We start from the raw sequence: 18255 nt of genomic DNA, 5'->3' as shown, positions 1-18255 counted from the left end.
TTTGCTCGATGGCACATAGACCACTCTGTTCCGCAACGGCTCAATTGGTCGGCGTGCGACCAGACCAAACCAAGCGCCAAAAACATTATTTCAAGCAATCGACGATCAAAGCTTAACCACTTCGTATGTTTCCCGCAAGCTGCTGCAGATACATTTTGTTGTAGAACCATTATAAACTGTTCATGGTTCATGGTTCAATGGTCCAGAAACCAAATTAAGGAGGAAATGTGAGTCTAGAGCTCTATAGCAATATTTTAGAGCAAAATTTTCTTCTGCAAAGTTGTTACATATGATTAAGCGCTTATTGAAAGATTATCAAAAATTAGGGTAACCAAAATTTTCGATGCAATCAAGTATTTAACTTTTCAATCTTTGCAGATAGAAGAAAAACTTGTTCTACAATATTTTAGCTCAATTAATTTCAAGTAACTTTGTAAAAAAACAATTCTCTATCTTTGAAAACAACCAATTTATATTGAAAAAACACACTTTGCGCTCTAACTTTTTTATTTCATGTTTTTCCTTGAAACTGTCTTTAAACGACTTTTAGAGCTTAAATATCTCAATTCTACTCAAAGTTATTTATGTTTTTCATCGAAAATATGCATTTTTCATTTGTTTGTCATTCTTTTGGAGCAAACATAAAAAAAATCACTTGGTCTCATTTTGAAGAGCATACTTGACTCTATAAATGAAGTAATTTTCAAGCATATGCTATTTTTTAAATTTGAGTAAATTCAATTTAAGAACATGACAACAATTTCAATAATTTTATTAATTATGCTTATAACTAGAAATAATTACCTTTAATTTGATCCAAAAAGATCGAAATTTGATCAACTGGTTCAAAAGTTTGTTGCTACATGCCCATTCTAGCTACATGCCCTGCTCACCGTATCCTTCCAGCTTTAGCCAAGATTTGGTTAGTCGTAGACCGTCCTCTCATGAAGCCGGCCAGTAACTTCCTACAGATCTGCTGGCTAATGGTGACAGGCGTTGGAAGATGATCTGGGAGATCACTCTGTAGTCGGCATTCAGGACTGTGATCGCTGTGATAGTTCTCGCAGTTTAGTTTGTCGCCCTTCTTATAGATGGGGTAGATAACCCTATCTTTTCACTCCTCCGGTAGCTCGACAATCAGCAGTTGCAGCGAACTGGCTAATTTGTCGGGGCCCAATTTTTTAAGTTCCACTACTTTTGTTGTACAGGAGCTGCCGGATCGCATCCTTAACTTCACTTATTGTTGTGGTCTCCTGGTTGCATGCCGTTCAGGTGTTCATCGTAGTGCTGATTCCACCTTTCGATCACATCACGGTCATCCGCCAAAATTCCTCCACCGTTATCCTTACACATTTCGGCTCGTGGGACAAAGTCTTCGCGGGATGGTAGAATTTTTGTGTTTTGTGTGTTTGGTGCAGCTTTTTTTCCTTTAAGAGTTGGGCTTGCTGCCTCCGTTTCAGTCCATATCGGTACGCAGTATTGTTGCTCGCGCTGTGTTCGTCTCGTTCAAAATCTGCCGGCACTCTTCGTCAAACCACTCGTTACATCGATTCGATTGCACGTGTCCCAGGATTTTCTCCTCAGCACTACTGATAGCCAGGCTTGCCTGATCTACGGATTTATCCGTAGATCTACGGATTTGTTCACTTCTACGGATTTGAAAAAAAAGGGGAAATCCGTAGAAAAGAAGAAGATAACACGGGAAATCTGTAGAAATCCATTAAAATCCGTAGAATCTACGGATTTTCACGAAAAAGTTCTGGCATCTCTGCTGATAGCTGTTTCAACGGCGTTCCAGCGATCTTCTTCGGGGGCTTCTTCAGGCTCACCCTGTTCTGGCAATGCAGCTTCGAGCGATGACGCGTGCTGTGCTGCGACGTCGTGTTGCTTCAGTCGCGCGAGATTATACCGTGGCGGGCAACGGTACCGTATGCTTTTTACAACGGACTGTTTTTGGCGTATCCTAACCATCACTAGGTAGTGGTCCGAATCGATGTTAGCGCCTCGATGTGCTCTGACGTCGATTATGTCCGAGATGTGCCATCCGTCTATCAAACGTGATCGATTTGCGTTTCTAATCTATTTGATGATCTTCAGGGGAATTTATGGCGGAGGCTATGCTGGAAGAAGGTGCTATTTATGGCCATGTTCTTGGAGGTGGCAGAATCGATTAGTCTGAGACCCTGTACGTACGCACCATCGTCCCTTTTCGGAATACCTCCTGTAGCGCTACGATGTTGAACTTGCAGGTCTTCAATTCTTCGGAAAGCACGCGGGTACTTCTTAGAAATTTGAGAGATTGGCAGTCAAATCGTTAGTGCGTTTCGTTGCCTAGGTCCAAGCCGATTGTTCCGGTTCGTAAATAACATTTTATGCGTTCGTTGCTGTTGTTTTCAAACGGTGCGGGCTAGCAAGGCCAGCGACTAACCCCATTATGCCGCAGGAGTACCATCGTAGTGCCATTGTTTGAAGTTTCGAGTACTTTAAGGACTTGGAATGAATACTGCATTACTTAGAACGCTCCGTGGGTGTCGATTCCAAGAATCTCCCTTCCGAGGGAGGAAGCCCCGACCCCTGTCAACATGTGACTAACAGTCCCACCCAGTTACTCACACATCAGTTGGTACAGCGTAAAGCTAGGGGTTCGGCAGCTGGAAGATTGAGGTTCACTAGTGGGAACTGTTTTGCACCTTTGGTTCAGTCATTACCCAAACATGACTCGCGTTGCATGCTTTTCAATATAGAAACACTGAAAACAGAATGTTTTTGGTCACCCCTGTTGCCGTTTAATGTCCGGAAAATTTATAGAAAAACTTAACTTCGTGCTCTTATGCTATGTCATGAAGAAACATCAGAATTATATGATTGTATTTGTGATATTAGCAACAGGTTTAAGATTGTAGTCTACAATCGAGGTTGCAAAAAAGTTTTGAAAATTGAATTTACTTGCAGCGTAGATAAATAAACTTTTTAATTCGATCAGGTATGAAACCAAATAGTAGAGGCCCCGTTCTGACCTTTAGATAAATAAAACAGAGATATACCTACTAAGCAATAAAACGCAAAATAAAATAATGACACCTTCCGAGAATAATGGAGATTAGGTCAGCTACATTTTATGTGCATCTTCTTCCATTCAAAAGCAAGATATAAAATTTGCGATTACGCCAGAATTAATCCATTTTAGCGCTAGAAACTGTTAGAAAATGTATCTCGGTCAAATTTTTTCCCTGGTATTCTATTATTTATTTTTCAGATTTTCTCCACCCTGACAATATTTGACTAAAAAATAGCAAATACTTTGGCTATGCTTCCTTATTACAGCCCAAATGACCTCGGGACTGTACATGAATTTAATAGATGATTGCACACCATACACTTGATGTTGGTTTCACCCTCCAGTTTTATTCAAGAGTTTAACAAGGCACAAATTTTATAAAACCTTAATAGAGTTAAATAAAAGCTAATAATGAAATATGGATGGAATACTGTGAATCTCTCATGATAGAACTAGAATTACATAGTCAATAATAATATATTTGAGAAATTTTATCTCAGCATTATAAGAGCGCTAAATTCGGCTTCCCACAACATATGTATAATATAATTTTTTTGACTGTGCAAAACGTGACAAAACAACTTATCTTTATTATCTTTGAAGAATAATTATTTGTAATTTGTTGCTCACAATCATTTCCATGTTTTCTTTTAAATTCAGCCTCCAATTTTTAACCTGGGAATATGTAATTTTTTGCGAAGGTGTATATATTTAAACGGAGATCGACACAAACCTTCTCTAATTTGACATAAGAAACCAACCACTTATAAAAGGGTGTACGGAATCAAATTGCATTATTTTCAAATGGTTGTTTTTATAGAACATTTTAGTGAAATTTGTTCAATGTGTGTTGTTGACACTGTGTAAGATGCACTCAGATGCTAGTGCAATTGTTGTGGAGATGGAGTCGAAAGTACAGAAAAGACGTAAAGAAATTTCGCACACATAGTTCGAAAATCCGAATCTTTCCCATCGTGCAATCAGCAGAAAGCTCGCGTTTTAAATCGGTAAAACGAGCGTTTGAGCATCGACCGGAAAGAAAAAAGTGGCTCGAATAGATCTTCGTATAGTGTACAGGATCACAAGCTTTTAACAAGATTCCGAACAGTTCAATTAGAGATGTGGTTAAAATTTGCATTTGAGTAAAACTTTCGTTCAAGATGAGGAAAAACGTGAAGCATTACCCACGTACAAAGTTCAGAAGCTGCCGAATCGCAATGAACGACAGAATACGGTGGCGAAAACACGTGCACGGAAGCTCTAAACCCAGAGAAGTTGACGACACCACATTGCCTCGTTATAGATGACTAGACATATGTAAAATCAGACTTCCGGCAGCTTCCGGGGCTCCAGTACTTCACCGCTCATCATAAATTCGAAGTTCTTGAGGACGTTAGAAAGCAGGAGCTGTCAAAGTTTGCCAGTTTAACCCTCATGTCATTACTCGAAAGATGTTCTGGAGTGTTTCGATACTAAGGAAGTCAATTTCGTACCAAAGCATCTCAATCCCTCGAACGCACCTAAACTGCGGCTAATTGAGAGTTACTGAGCCATAATGTAGCAGGCACTTTGGAAACATCCTAGGGAAGTTAAATCGGAGGAGGAAATGAAGAGAAAATGGATTTCCACACAAAAAATAGTGGGTCCAAAACGTTGTACAAGACCTTATGAGCAGTGTTAATAGGAGAGTTCGTGCATGGATATGGGGATGAAATTGAATAAAACGAATAGTGGAAAAACTGAATAACATGGTTTATTTTACTACCTGGAAGGTAAAAGGCGATTGGTTGGAGGAATGAAATTTACCAAATCTTATTTTGTGATGCAATTTGATTCCGTACACCCTTTATGTGACTGCGGCTCCAACAACATTTTACTATGCTTGTTGCAAATGTTTGTTATTGCATATAAATAACCCTAAATTTCACAAGTAATTGTATGCATAAAGTTTTAAAAGCGTGATGAAATGTAATGGATTTTTGTTAATATTTCCTGAGTCTGAAATAAGAAAACATGTAGCTGAAAGCATTTTCGAAATAAGTTGATTTTTTCTGGAAGTTTGACATTCATTTACATAAAATTAGTTAAAAATTTTTGAGCTCCTGGTTTATGTTGTATTATAATTTTTTTTTTATTTTTATTCTCATTACAGGTATGACTATAAATCAACTTTCAGACAGGACAGGAACTCGCAACCATTCGTAAATATTGAATATTGGACCCATTTTTAATTTGTTTGTAATAGTAGATGTAGATCGGTCTTCGATTTGAAGCTTAATTTATACCAGTTTCGCTTAAAGTTGAAGTGGAATGATAATAATCTGGCTTTTTTAAAGGACAGTAGAGCTCACTATGGTCTTATCTGGATTGTTTTGTTTATTAAATTTTTGGTATTTCTTAATTATTTAATTGTTATAATTCAATTATAATAACCTGGATTCGATGATCAGTTATTGTGAATTCCACAAGTTTCAGCTACATTGTTTCTGTTTTATATTTTGTATTTTTTTCAAGATGGATTCCAATATATTTACCAATACTTTGAACCATGAATTAAAACAGCTCTGCGAAAAAAATGCTGATTTTTGGAAAGCACTTGTCAGTTATGACTTCTCGTGTAAAATGGAGTTCAGCAAACGTAAGTCCGAGTCGATTGTTATACACCAGCCCTGCAGAGAGTTATTCTTTCAGGCGAAGGCCTTTTTGTTAGGTAACACTTAAAGTTTGGCCAAAATTTATCAGAGTATTTTGCACAGTTCGCTTGTCTATGTCTTACCAAGTGTCCTACCGTCTCGTACCATACCGCTCAGATCCATTGTCATTACCCAGGCGAAATGGTTGTTTTGCAAATATCTCACGCATCACAGATAACTCTTGTAACACATAGGTAGTGACCAATCGCGAATGCAGAACCAAACGTGAACTTTGGCGGCTATTTTCGGTGTTTAGTATTGGGAATGATAAAAGCCGTACTCAACCCGTACCAAACATGAGTTTTTTAATTCCGCTGGATTTTCTCTCACTCTCGCCACTTTTCTCACATGTGTTCCGCATCTCTTTGAAGCTTCTTTCGCTCTCTCCTTTTCTTAACTAAAGCCGAAAGAAACACCCCAACTTGAGCGCAACGCAATCCGTAAAAATTGCTCCAACGCGGGGCGATGATGGCTGCTCCACCGCAACTCGGGAGAGCCTTGACCAGTCAGTCTGCGATTTTACATGGTATTACTCGGTTCGTTGTTTGTTGGCGGTTCCGAAGACATCCCAGACGCGCGCGCACTGAGCGAATGGATTTATCTGTGCTTTAGTGTTTTTATTTTATTTTGGGCGGGAGATTAATGCTTTGGATTACTTTTTCCGAAGCGGTTGCGAAAATCGCGTTTTTGATGACAAATCACTGATAGCAGCAGGAGCGTTCGTTGATCGTTTCGAAGAATTGTTTGATAAGGATTTGATTATCTAGTTTTGTTTTGAGGTGCGAAACAAAGACGAAGTGGTGTGTTGTAACGGGAGATCGTGGTTGTGTGCTACTTCTCAGTGGCCGGGAATTCTTGCAATCAATAGCTAGTTGTTTACGGGTGTAATGAAATACTGCCGCAGAAAAAATTGACCGTCCGCTTTCATGACCCTTTGGTGGAGAAATTCAGTTACACAGTCAGTGATTTGAAGAAGCATGACGTCTCACCCCAATCTCGAGTTTCAATCGTTGGCTTCGATTACAATTGCTTCGGAAGCCGGAGTGCAGAAATCGTAAAAGTGCACCCGATTTTACTTACATGTGTATCTGTTTGTATGGTGAATGCGTTCCGGTAAAGTGGCTATTATGACCGCAGGATTGACGTTGGAGGTTGTGTTTGTAAGTTTACGTGTTTGACCTGATATCGGTTTGTGCGTCTATTTTTCGATGGTTATCGAGATTTTAACCCCGAATGACGAAACGCAAATTTAGTGGCAACGAAACTGTTGTGTTGGTATTCGGAAACCCAAACTAGCCCGCAACCGTACAAGGAATACCGGATTGTCGAGCACGCTGCCCCGAATCGGGCACAATCGAAGCGAAATTTGAACACCCCAGTCCCGTGGTCTCGAGGTAGGTCTTTCTTGTGTTTCCTCTCTTTCTTTCTCTGTCCGCAAACTGTGTACGAAAATTTTCCTGTTCGATTTTGTGAAGCCACAAGCAGATAAGTAGTAATTAGCAAATTGACGACGGGTTGTTTTCGAAAAGGCGAGAACCGGTTTCGATTGCTTTTTTTTTCGCTTTTTCGCGAACACGATCTGGGTCTTGACCTTCGATGCTTTTTGGTTTTTGAACCAGGTGTTAGGAGAGCGAAGAAAGATTGCCCGCCGGCAATTAAGTGGTGGATGCTTGCTCTTTAATGGGGCATCATGGCTATGATGCTGCGTGGAACGAGAAATTCGCGACATAAATTTAAGTCAGATGAATATCAGTGGTGTTGTTTATGTTTTGCCGTTAGCGGCCAAATGTAGGAGAATAAAACGTAAACTCAAGCGACATTTCAATCTGTCATCGTCATCGGTTTTTAGTAATAAAATCTAAATGGAGCTTTTTGTGCCCTCTTTCGTTGTTCATACTAATAAAGTGTTGTTTGATTGTTCATTCATATCTTGGTTGTGACATTTAATTACTATTTCATTAAAAATATAAAATTTTGTAAAATTGTCGCAAATAACGCAGGCATTTGAAACTAACGATTAATAAGAGCTACAGAATGATATACTGAAATAGAATGAAGCTCCAAACAACTGTCAGTTTTTCTTGGGCACAATATATATATTAATAGTGTCTGTGTTGCCAGAACTAAGGAACCCACGTAAAGTTATTGCTAGATGCTTACTAGATTGCGAAAACTCATATTTTTATCATAATATTTCCTAATAAAAAGCTCACGTTATGAAGCGATCAAATATCCTAATTATTTGTTTGAGAGCCAAAGAGTAAATGACAAAATCAAATGAAAAACAAAATGGCTTCATTAGTACTTACTTGCTTTGGAGATTGCTGTACTGATGGCTTGTACTTGTACTTTAAACGATTTTATAATGGAAAACGTTAACTTTCAATTTATTGCAATAAAAGTAAATGAAACAAGTCAAGTTTCACGATTTTTTCTCCCTTCCCCATTGGCGTAGAAAACCCAATACAGGTCAGACTCGATTGTTCGAAGTGTCGAATTTTTTTTAACCCGGGTAATCGAATCACCAATTTTTTTTAAAGGTTACATTTTTTTTCAGAAGACAATTGCAGTAAAATACAGTAACCACCCGATTTTATGAAGAATACAGTACAATACAGTTATCAGTTTGTGTCAAAACTGTATACTAAAAGTCTAACCAGATGGCGTTCATTTGGATGCTGGTCATTGGAAAATTCAGAAATCCTTTGGCATCCGAATACGCTAAGGTACCTGTCACATGATTCGCCTCTAAAATGCCTGGATGGCGTTATATGATCATACCTGGTTTTATAATGACTTTGCGTCAGCAGATCGCCAAGTTTCAACTGCAAGAATTCAGGGTTCGAAACCCTACATCGACAAATAAAAGTCGACGGTTGGTGTGATCCACTAACAACCAGCCCAAACTGGTCTAGATTTAATCCTAGCCGACACCGGGAGATGAGACCTTCTACCACATGAGGTAGCAAAGCCGTTGGCGCGTTAATCAACGGGTCGTAAGATAGGGTCGAGGATGAAGTCAGATAATGTTCTGAGTTTTACCATTGTTAGAAGCCAAATATAGTTGAATATATTGTCAATCCAAACAAAATTTCAATCTTTATGTTAACTGAAGGGATTATACACCTTTTTAGTTTAAAAAAAATCGAAAAGAATTATTGCATTATCTTTAAGTACAACTTCTTGTGAACATTTTCACAAATTTTCATAAAGATCTGAGTAATAGGGAGAAAGTTAGAGCGATTTGAAGTGTGCCTCGTCACGGCCGCATAAACTAAATTTGAAACTTTATGCGCGTTTATCTCGGAATGGTGTTTCTCAAAAAACGACTTTGCCGTGTTCTCGATTGCGGTAAAACTACTGAACAGATTCCATTAATCTTTTTTTTTAGTGTTCGTTATTAAATTCCTCGGTCGTTGAACGATCGTTTTTTGATACCCGAAGCTTAACTTTGCCGAAAAAAAAATTTAATGCAAAATTTAGCGCTCAAAACATGTTTTTTTTTTCGGGAAAAACGTTTCCATTTACTCTGAAAACAAAATACTTATGAAAATGATCGTTCATATACCCGGGACACATTCCTAAATAATGAAATAATATGAGTTTCTTATGAACAAACAGATTTTCTTTCAGAACTTTCAGAAAGTTACTACTGTTATGCAATAAAAAAGGTGCTACATGCTTGAAAAAAGGTATAACTCCTTAAGTAAAAATATAAAAGTACCTTGTTTCCACATGAAATTCATGATTTGTTTGTCTAATTCAATTTTGAAATGGGTTTGTGAATTGTGAATTTCACGAATTTTGTTTTTTTTTTCCTTTGCGGTGATCAGCAAAGGAAAAAAAACCGAAATGGATTTTGTTTTGCTTCGCATATCAGCTATATACGCAAATTTTTTATTGTTACTTCAAGGGCTATAACGAAAAATTCTCCTTTTTGTAACAAATTTGTTACTTATATGGGAAAAATGCGATGGTGTTATTTTTTCCCTCCCATGCACTTTTCGTATTCCTTATGGGTCCTATAACAAAACCGTGTAACTTTTCAGATCGACCGGTGAAACGCCCAATTTGCGCCCGATTTTTAAAGCTTCCATACGATTTTATATGGGAAAAACCCCTTTTAAAAACTTTTTCTATAGAGATGTCCAGTTGGCTCCTAAAAATATATCAATACATGATATTTATAGGGAATTTTCCTGGAAAAAACTCTTCTGAAGACCGCAAGGCGCTACCTTGCTTGTGAAAAAAGATATTCACCCCAGACTGATTGAATATCTGACGAACGGCTCACCATTGAATTTTACTAGCAATACTGCTGCAGCATGCTGCTGTTGCAAATTCAACCATGTGATAAGAAATGTTATCGCTTAATTTTATCTTGTAGGATTCCCCGAAGATACTATGAGCAAAAATCACACTTTGAAAATTAATTCCACGCGAAATTATTTCTCATACTTAAGCAAGTTTGCAATAGCAGCATGCTGAATCAGTGTTGCTGGAAAATTTCAATGGTGAGCCGTCCGTCAGACATTTAATCAGTTTGGGGTGAATAGCTGTTTATACAAGCATCGTAGCGCCTTGCGGTCTTCAGAAGAGCTTTTTCCAGGAAAATTTCCTACAAATATCATGTATTGATATTTTTTTAAGAGCCAATTTGACATCTCTAGAGAATAGATGGTCTAGATTTACTTAGATACTTATTGAAAAAGTGGATTTTCCCATATAAAATCGTATGGAAATAAAATCGTTTGGAAAAGTTACACAGTTGTTATGGGACCCATAAGGAACATGAAAAATGCATGGGAGCTAACAATTATTTTTTGTCCCACCCTACTATCACATCAGTTTTAATGTGATGATGATGATGATTGTTTTGGTGAGTTTTATACTTAGCTATGATAGCTGCACGAAAAACACTTTGTTTATACCAATATTTAACCTCATTTTCAAATATTTCGAATAAAATTAGCTGACTTATTGTACTTTGGCTTCAACTTTAACGATCGCACATTCCGTAGTTGCTCCTCCGGGATGGATTTGAGCTAGTGAAATTGCAAAAAGAACCAACGTAAGATTGCTAACTTGGGACTAATTTACCATCTTCAGTGTACAATAATTCAGCAGCTTCAGCTTTGGATAGATCTAGACGGCGCCAGCTACGTCCTTACGGTCGGTTAGAGAAGGAAGGAAGAAAGAAAAAAAGTGCTACAACCGTTGTTACAAGAGACCTCTGCATCTCTAACGACTGTGACCGAAAGGAGAACACTTTTTGTCACCGTTTTGTTATACGCTCATCTATTAGTTTTTTTTACCGGTTGAGGTACTCTTACCAAGTATCGGCAATTAGAGTTATCTAGAGAGGCGTGTGTTCATTTTAACAATGTCGGACTTTTCTAGCGTGAGGAAGGGTCAAAGTGGAAGATGGGAAGTAGCTTGCTGACACCGAACCTGTAACCTTGCGACTGCGAACTCCCCTGATTCAAAAACTATCTCACTAATCGTTAAAATATACAATCTCCGAAAACTGCAAATCTTATCAAATGACTCACTACCAAGGGTGGGAAAACTAAGCAAACAATTGAACGCAATCTAACGCTCATTTGGATTCATAATTTTGTATCACTGGCGATAATATCTCAAAGATTCTCTCGATAATGTTGAATGCAAGTGAACTTGGATACAATAAATACTATCGTGTTTGAATCATTCAGTCTCCTTCTATGGTATTCGGAACTCTCAGAAGCGAAAAACAATCAGCAGCGTTTCTATGGAAAACTTGTACGCGAGTGGAAATAGTTGAACGATAACTGATGAATCAAAGAACACATTTGCATGAAATATTGCTAGTGAGTGAACTTTTTCATGCTTGCTCACTACTATTAGCAATGGCCAAATGGCTGAAAGCGAGCGTGATGCAAAAGACCCAGACAAGATCTTTATCATATCCGGACATGTTCAGCAATGCTGTGCAGCACTGCGGTCCGCCGGTTGGTTCATCTGCTGCGATCGAATGAGTCGCCTGCTCAGTCTTGCTGCGCTTAAAACCAACTACTAATCAGCCAGTTGCGGGTCGAACCAGTTTCCAGTCAACCCCCAGTAAACAATTTGGTCCGTATATTTGAAGATATGCGGATATATATGCAGCATGTTTCAATCGCATTAAATGCAGAAAATGTCTATATGCGGACCAAATTGGAGGCAATATACGTACTTCACGGGATATATTACAAAAGTGTTGATTTCTTATGATATCATATAGACTGTTCCGAAAATTATAAATACATCTTCTTTCTTGAATAAAACAAAAAATACAGGATTTTTCGGGTCATTTTAGTCTGAAATATAGATAATAAGTGTTTTCTTTCCAGTTTCAATTCAAGTTGGGATTATTTTTCGTAGGATACGCGAGTTCTCTAACTTTTCTCTTAACACTACTCATAAGCTTTTGCACAGTGTGTTCTCCGACCATTTTGACCACTTTAAGCCAATTTTTTTTAAATTTTTCAACATTGTCCGCTGGTTTGACATATTTCCTCAGCTTTGCCTTGGTCAAAGCCCAAAAAGTTTCAATAGGGCGAATTTCAGGGCAGTTTGAGGGATTCATCTCCTTTGGGACACATGTGACATTATTTGTTTCATACCACCCTAGTGCATCCTTAGAGTAATAACAGGAAGCAAGATCGGGCCAAAAGATTGGAGGATTGTTATACTGCTTAACCATGGGTAACAACCTTTTCTGCAAACACTCTTTCACGTAAATTTTACCATTCATTGTGTCATTCGTAATGAATGAACGAGATATTTTCCCACATTCACAAATGGCCTGCCAAACAATTACCTTTTGCCGAATTTTTCGGTGTAAATGGCTTTCACTGGTCCAGGGACATCCTTTCCCTCCGATGATGTATAAAATTGCGGTCCTGGCAGAGTCTTATAGTCCAGTTTTATGTAGGCTTCGTCATCCATGATAACACACCCCATTTTTTTGGTCAGAAGTTTATCATAAAGCTTCCGAGCTCTCGGTTTCACAGATTCAGCTTGTTTTGGATTTCGTTTTGGCTGCTTCTGCTTCCGACGGGTCTGCAGACCCATTCTTTCCTTGGCACGCATAACGTTACTCGCCGGGGTTCCAAGCTTTCTCGCCACATCTCGTACTGATACTGAAGGATGCCGCTTGTAGTATTCCTTAACCTTTTTGTCCATTGTGGGATCAACAGGCCCGGGTTTTCTACCACGTCTTGGGGCATCAGTAAATGTGCACTCTTCACAATACTTCCGCAATGCGGTTTGAACTGCTCCGACACTTATACCTTCTTCTCTGGCTAATTTTCTTATAGAAAGACCACTGACGGTGCCCCATTTGTGCACAATTCGCTTTCTTTGCTCGGGAGAAAGGCCACGCATTTTCAAAATTTCGCACTAAATGTTAGAAAAAATGACAGCATCTGTTTCTTTTGGATGTTAACCACAGGATGCAGCCAACGTTTAGTTGAATACTGCACGTTATTTAAAATGACGGCTGATCGTGAGTGTATTTATAATTATCGGAACGGTCTATACATGATTGATTGTGTCTATTTGTAGAGCAATGCTATATCACATAAATTGCGATTTTTTTTAAATTTCGCGCTAAAATTAATTCTAATATCGATGCAATATCATTTGCGACTCTAGTTTGTTTTATGTAAAAAACTACAAGGTATACAGCCCTAGGGGTTGTATGAAATGGTGACGTAGGACCAAATATATATTTATGTGGTAAGAGAGAAATTCAAAACCAACTCTTCTTCTGACGATTTTGGGGTCCTGAAAAGGACCGGTTTTGCTTGTTGGTAGTCCTATTAATTAGACTCTTCATAAGCGACACTACCGTTTATCTCTGGTGCGCCCTGGTCGTTATTGTAAAAATGATTATTTAGAAATAGATGAACATTTCACACAGAATGCTGATGATCACAGCACCACTGGTAGCATCGATTATTCTGTTGGCCGCGTATAAAATTTGCTCTCCGCTGTGCCCTCCAGCAGCTGTGCCAGCAAAATATCCTGCAGCGTACGATGGTAACTGTTGCTGCCGTGTGCAGAATAAAGGAACATGCTCCGTGGTGCCTGGAAGTTGACTCGTATGCAGCTCTCGTTTCTCAATGTCGCGAAGCTTTAACAGCTGCACCGCACTCGCTATTGTGGAACAAACTAAACTGAAGCTGAATTTTCCACACGCAGTCTTTTGTATCGAGTTCAGCGTAGATTTTTACCATTAAGGCGTGGCCACGCAGCTTAGACAAAGACAAACAAACCAAAACACTTTGTTGAGTCAAAATATGTAGGCGGTGGAATTTATTTCGTCCATTTTATTGTTATCTGTGCTTGGGAAGCAAGCCAATAACGAGTGAAATATATGGGAAAGCTTGACCTTGGAACTTTTCACCTTTTTCCACCATTAAGCAGTAAAGCAACAATGTTGAACATAATATCAAAAAATTGTTACACATTTTATCTATTCATCGACTTATGAATGACTAAGATGCATTAAGTCGTTTGCTTGCTATAATCGTTTGAAATCCGACGCAACATTTGCCAGTTTCATTTTCATTTTCACAAAGTGTAATCTAGTATAGAAAACAAAGACGTAGTCCTACGTCAAAAATGTAATGGCCGCCAATTTATTTTTTCAACATAGGTATATATCATTGGTCTTGAATAAGAGATGAAATTGTTTTTTTTTTTTCCTGTCATAATTACTGAAAGTCAAGGCGGGATTAGAACCCGTGCCATCACGATTGTTGTCTTCCCAACGTACCGCAGTGCCAAATCTAAAATATAATAATATGGGAACTTTACATTAAGATCCGTTTTGCAAAGCCAGGCTTTAAAAACGGTGTCCCTTGATCTAAAAATAGCTCATATTATTTTTGTACGATTTAAAAACACTCGCATTAACGCTAAATACAGAATATTTGTAATTTCATCGGAACCAACTAGTCCAAAATCGCATTCCAAATCGTATATTAATACAAAAAAGCTCATTTAGGAATAATCCGATTATTTTCAGTCATTTTTGCGATATAATGTGATACAAACCCTGCATAATTGTGATATTTGGGTTGCATTTTTAACAATGATGCCAGTTGTTCACAAAATTTTAATTTGCTTTTATATTCTAAAATGCTGAATAGTTTAATGTATAAAAAATCCGATATTCAGAATTACTTGATCTTCTATATTACTTGCTGAAATGAAGCAACCAAATGTGTCAATAATCACAAAAGGAATCTCAACAAACAATCTCCGAAAAATCGTCATTACTAATTTAAATATATTAAACTGCCAGCACTGACGCAATGAAGTAAACAAAACAAGCTACATACGAACTACGGCGGCTGAAATTTTTAATTTGATTCTTACAAATTCTGTTCCAAAAAGGTAAGCATTATTACTGATTCCAGCTAAAATGTAAATTTAATTCATTTCTGTACATTCATTACTGTCGTGCAATTTATCGTAAACCAAAAGTTTAAGGCAATGGCTGTACCGTCAGGATGGGTAAAGGAAAATTGTTTGTTTTGACCCAACGAAAAAAACGTCTAACGAAAAAAAAAGCCGTTATTATTTACAAAAGTACAAGAACCTACTCATGGTGGAAAAAGTGCCAGAAGAACTATTAAAGCGGGAGGTATCTGATATAGAAAATAAACGAAAGCGCCTTAAAACGACTAAAAAGATAAAGTTGACAAGCACGAAAGACTACAACTTAATGGTGAAAGGTAAAATACACTTTCTATTAGAAAAAATCGATGCAAAACCAAACTTTTTTGTAGACTGCAGCAGCAAGAAACAAGAGGTTATTTCTAAGAATGATATAAAATTATGCGCAACCTCTGTCTTAAAACTCAGCTAATGCTGCTGCAACAACAACAGAGTACCCCTGCAGTGATTTTGCAAATGCCTATAATTTCAAATGTTGAACTGAGTGATAATTTTCATGATACGATGGAACCAATTGCTACCTCCGTGCATGCGGATGACGATACCCTTGTTTTTTGAAAAAATATCTGACATGTTGAAAATCGTTTGCGAGAGAGCTATTCTTGTCATTCAATTGTATTCAATGTATAACTTCATGCAGTGTATTATAAGAATAATGATGTCAATTTATTTACGATATATATTGTAAATGCCATTTGTCTTATGACTATATGTCTTTCTTTAAGGGATTGATTTGTGATTTGATGACTACATTCATGGACTTTAAATGTATATTGAAAAGAATTTACATGCACAATCGCTCCGTAATCAGATTTCATCGTATATTTGATTTTCACATTACATAGTATGTACTTTAGTTGGCGATATATACATTTGTGACTTATTGTTCATTCATATGCGATTAAAAGCATGCATCGATATACGATATTTGGTTATCTGGGCCGTCCTTCTGCTGTAGTAATCTGAAATACTAAATTTCTGCATGCTATTCACGTGACTACTAAGAGTTAAACTTCCTGTAGGTGTGTCTTTGTCGACTAGAGTGAGTAAAACAACAACCACAAATCGATTAAAAAGTCGAATCATTTGTCTACTTTTGCGCTGGCTGTGCTGAGAAAGACGGCCTTTCCAGCTCTGATTGATCGAAACATGCGTTCAATACAACTCTACATTTTTCAATAGTGAGCAATTCCACAAAAAACGGGCAACCAATTTAATCGAACATATTTGATTTGGGTGAAACTTTGCATAGATGTTTGTATGGGCAAAAGATGCCGTTTTGTGCTATTGGTTTAATTTTTTGGAAACAACTCATTTTTGCAAGCTATTGAAAAATGCTATTTGGGAAGGTATTCTGCCGGTACCCGGATAGCTGTCCCACAATGGAAAACAACATGTTGAGAAAACGGCGATTTAATATTATCCGTGACTTTTCGGATTTCCAGCAATTACATCCAGAACCAATGACCATAACAGTTTCATGGCACCACAAGTTTATCGTTGAGAACGAAAAACCATGGATGGAATTGGTTTTACGTTATATAACTTGAAAAAAAGACAAAATGGGACAAAATATGCGGGTACATTTGAAAGTATCATTGGCAACGTAGATTGTACTACAGAAAAACAACATTAGTCTAGTTTATTAATCTGGAGCAAAATTATATGTTTACAGTTTGTACCACTATGCAGTGGGACTGTAATGCGGGTACTTTCAATATGGGACAAAAACAACTTGGTATTTTTTTCATGTTTTTCCATACAAAAGTATCATTTTTAATTTTTTTCCAGAAAATATGATAACAATTAAGTCGATTCCTGATGATAACTCAAAAGTGACAAAAATCAGTATGGGACAGTTATGTGGGTACCGGCAGTACATGACATCAAAGCTTGCTGAGTACAAGATTTCCAATTTGGAACAGTTTGAAGATTCTGTAAATTTGGAATGTGCCTGTTTGTAGCTTCGAAACAAATTTGAAGTTGGTGAAGCTAACTATGGAAGGGGTTAGTACAAAATATCTCCTGTAGATGTTCTCGATGAAAATAAAAAAAAACTATACTCAGAATGATCTAATATAGTTTGTTGATGTGCGACAAAATCCTTGACTCACAGAGCTTTACCGTCTCTAAGATAGCCATTAGGTATCATTTTTATATGAAAGAGCCTGATTCTATCCTATGCCTAGGATTCTAGGGACTATCGAGATACGTGTATAAGAAGTTTGCGTGCAGAAACTATGTTTTCATAGAAAAAACTCTCCATATTTGTTTTAGAAATTATGATATCCACTATGGAAGTACACCAGTAACCATCAATCTAATATATATTAGGAAACAAAATCCATTGTTGAATGCATCATCGATCACACTGAAGTCATTGATAGTGTCAAGTTTCGTCGGGAAGTACGCTTCGAGTAATCGGAGAAACCTACGCTGAATTATTTGCTCCGCACATACTTTAGACGGAACTAAAATAAATAAAACCAGTATACCAATTATGTTGTACTTCACCATACAATATGCCACATAACGAAAGTATGCTTTACCGCTGCTGCCCCGGTTGTACAAGTGCCTCAGCTTCCATAAGCCAACCTAATGCTAATGCACAGAGATGGCTACAAAACGAAAAGAAAAGCTGGTAATCGAAGCAGCGGGAATTTGTGTGTCACATACATTAGTTATCCGGATGCCAGACAAGTTTTTCCCGTTGTTTTTTTTTTCTCGCCTTCCACCTCTTACACTTGTCCAGGGTAATAGATCGTTTTTATCCATAAACATCACCTTAGGACTTTCAGCTAACTTACTGCCAGAGCGGTTGATTATTCGACTACCGATAGATGGCTGCGTTGTTGCCCTTAAACGTCCAGCAGTGCTGCCACAGCGAATCGAATCAGGGCACAGAAAGTGAAACAGCGACTGGATCGACCATCGAAAGTTGTACGCATAGATACGGAGAAAAGAGTGAAAAGAGGGAAAGAGGGAAAGCCCAGCGGCAGCCGCTTTCCTGAAACT

The 18255-nt window shown here is 37.9% G+C and overlaps 1 protein-coding gene across 2 annotated transcripts in view; it reads left to right on the top strand.

Moving 5' to 3' along the window:
* The window catches only part of LOC129726153 (uncharacterized), a 213179-nt gene that overhangs the window by 73638 nt on the left and 121286 nt on the right, over window positions 1-18255 (top strand). Inside the window, exon 1 of one of the 2 annotated variants that reach the window (XM_055682843.1) lies at window positions 6263-7145. The exons of the other annotated variant lie outside the window; for it this stretch is intronic. The gene's annotated coding sequence lies outside the window, so the exon portion shown is untranslated. Of the gene's footprint in view, window positions 1-6262; window positions 7146-18255 lie in introns of those variants that run through there. 2 annotated transcript variants of the gene reach the window in all.

Source organism: Wyeomyia smithii, chromosome 2, assembly GCF_029784165.1.
Source record: "Wyeomyia smithii strain HCP4-BCI-WySm-NY-G18 chromosome 2, ASM2978416v1, whole genome shotgun sequence".
NCBI classification, from domain to species: Eukaryota; Metazoa; Arthropoda; class Insecta; order Diptera; family Culicidae; genus Wyeomyia; species Wyeomyia smithii.
Note: the sequence above shows the minus strand (reverse complement) of the source record. Positions and strands in the feature narration are given on the sequence as shown.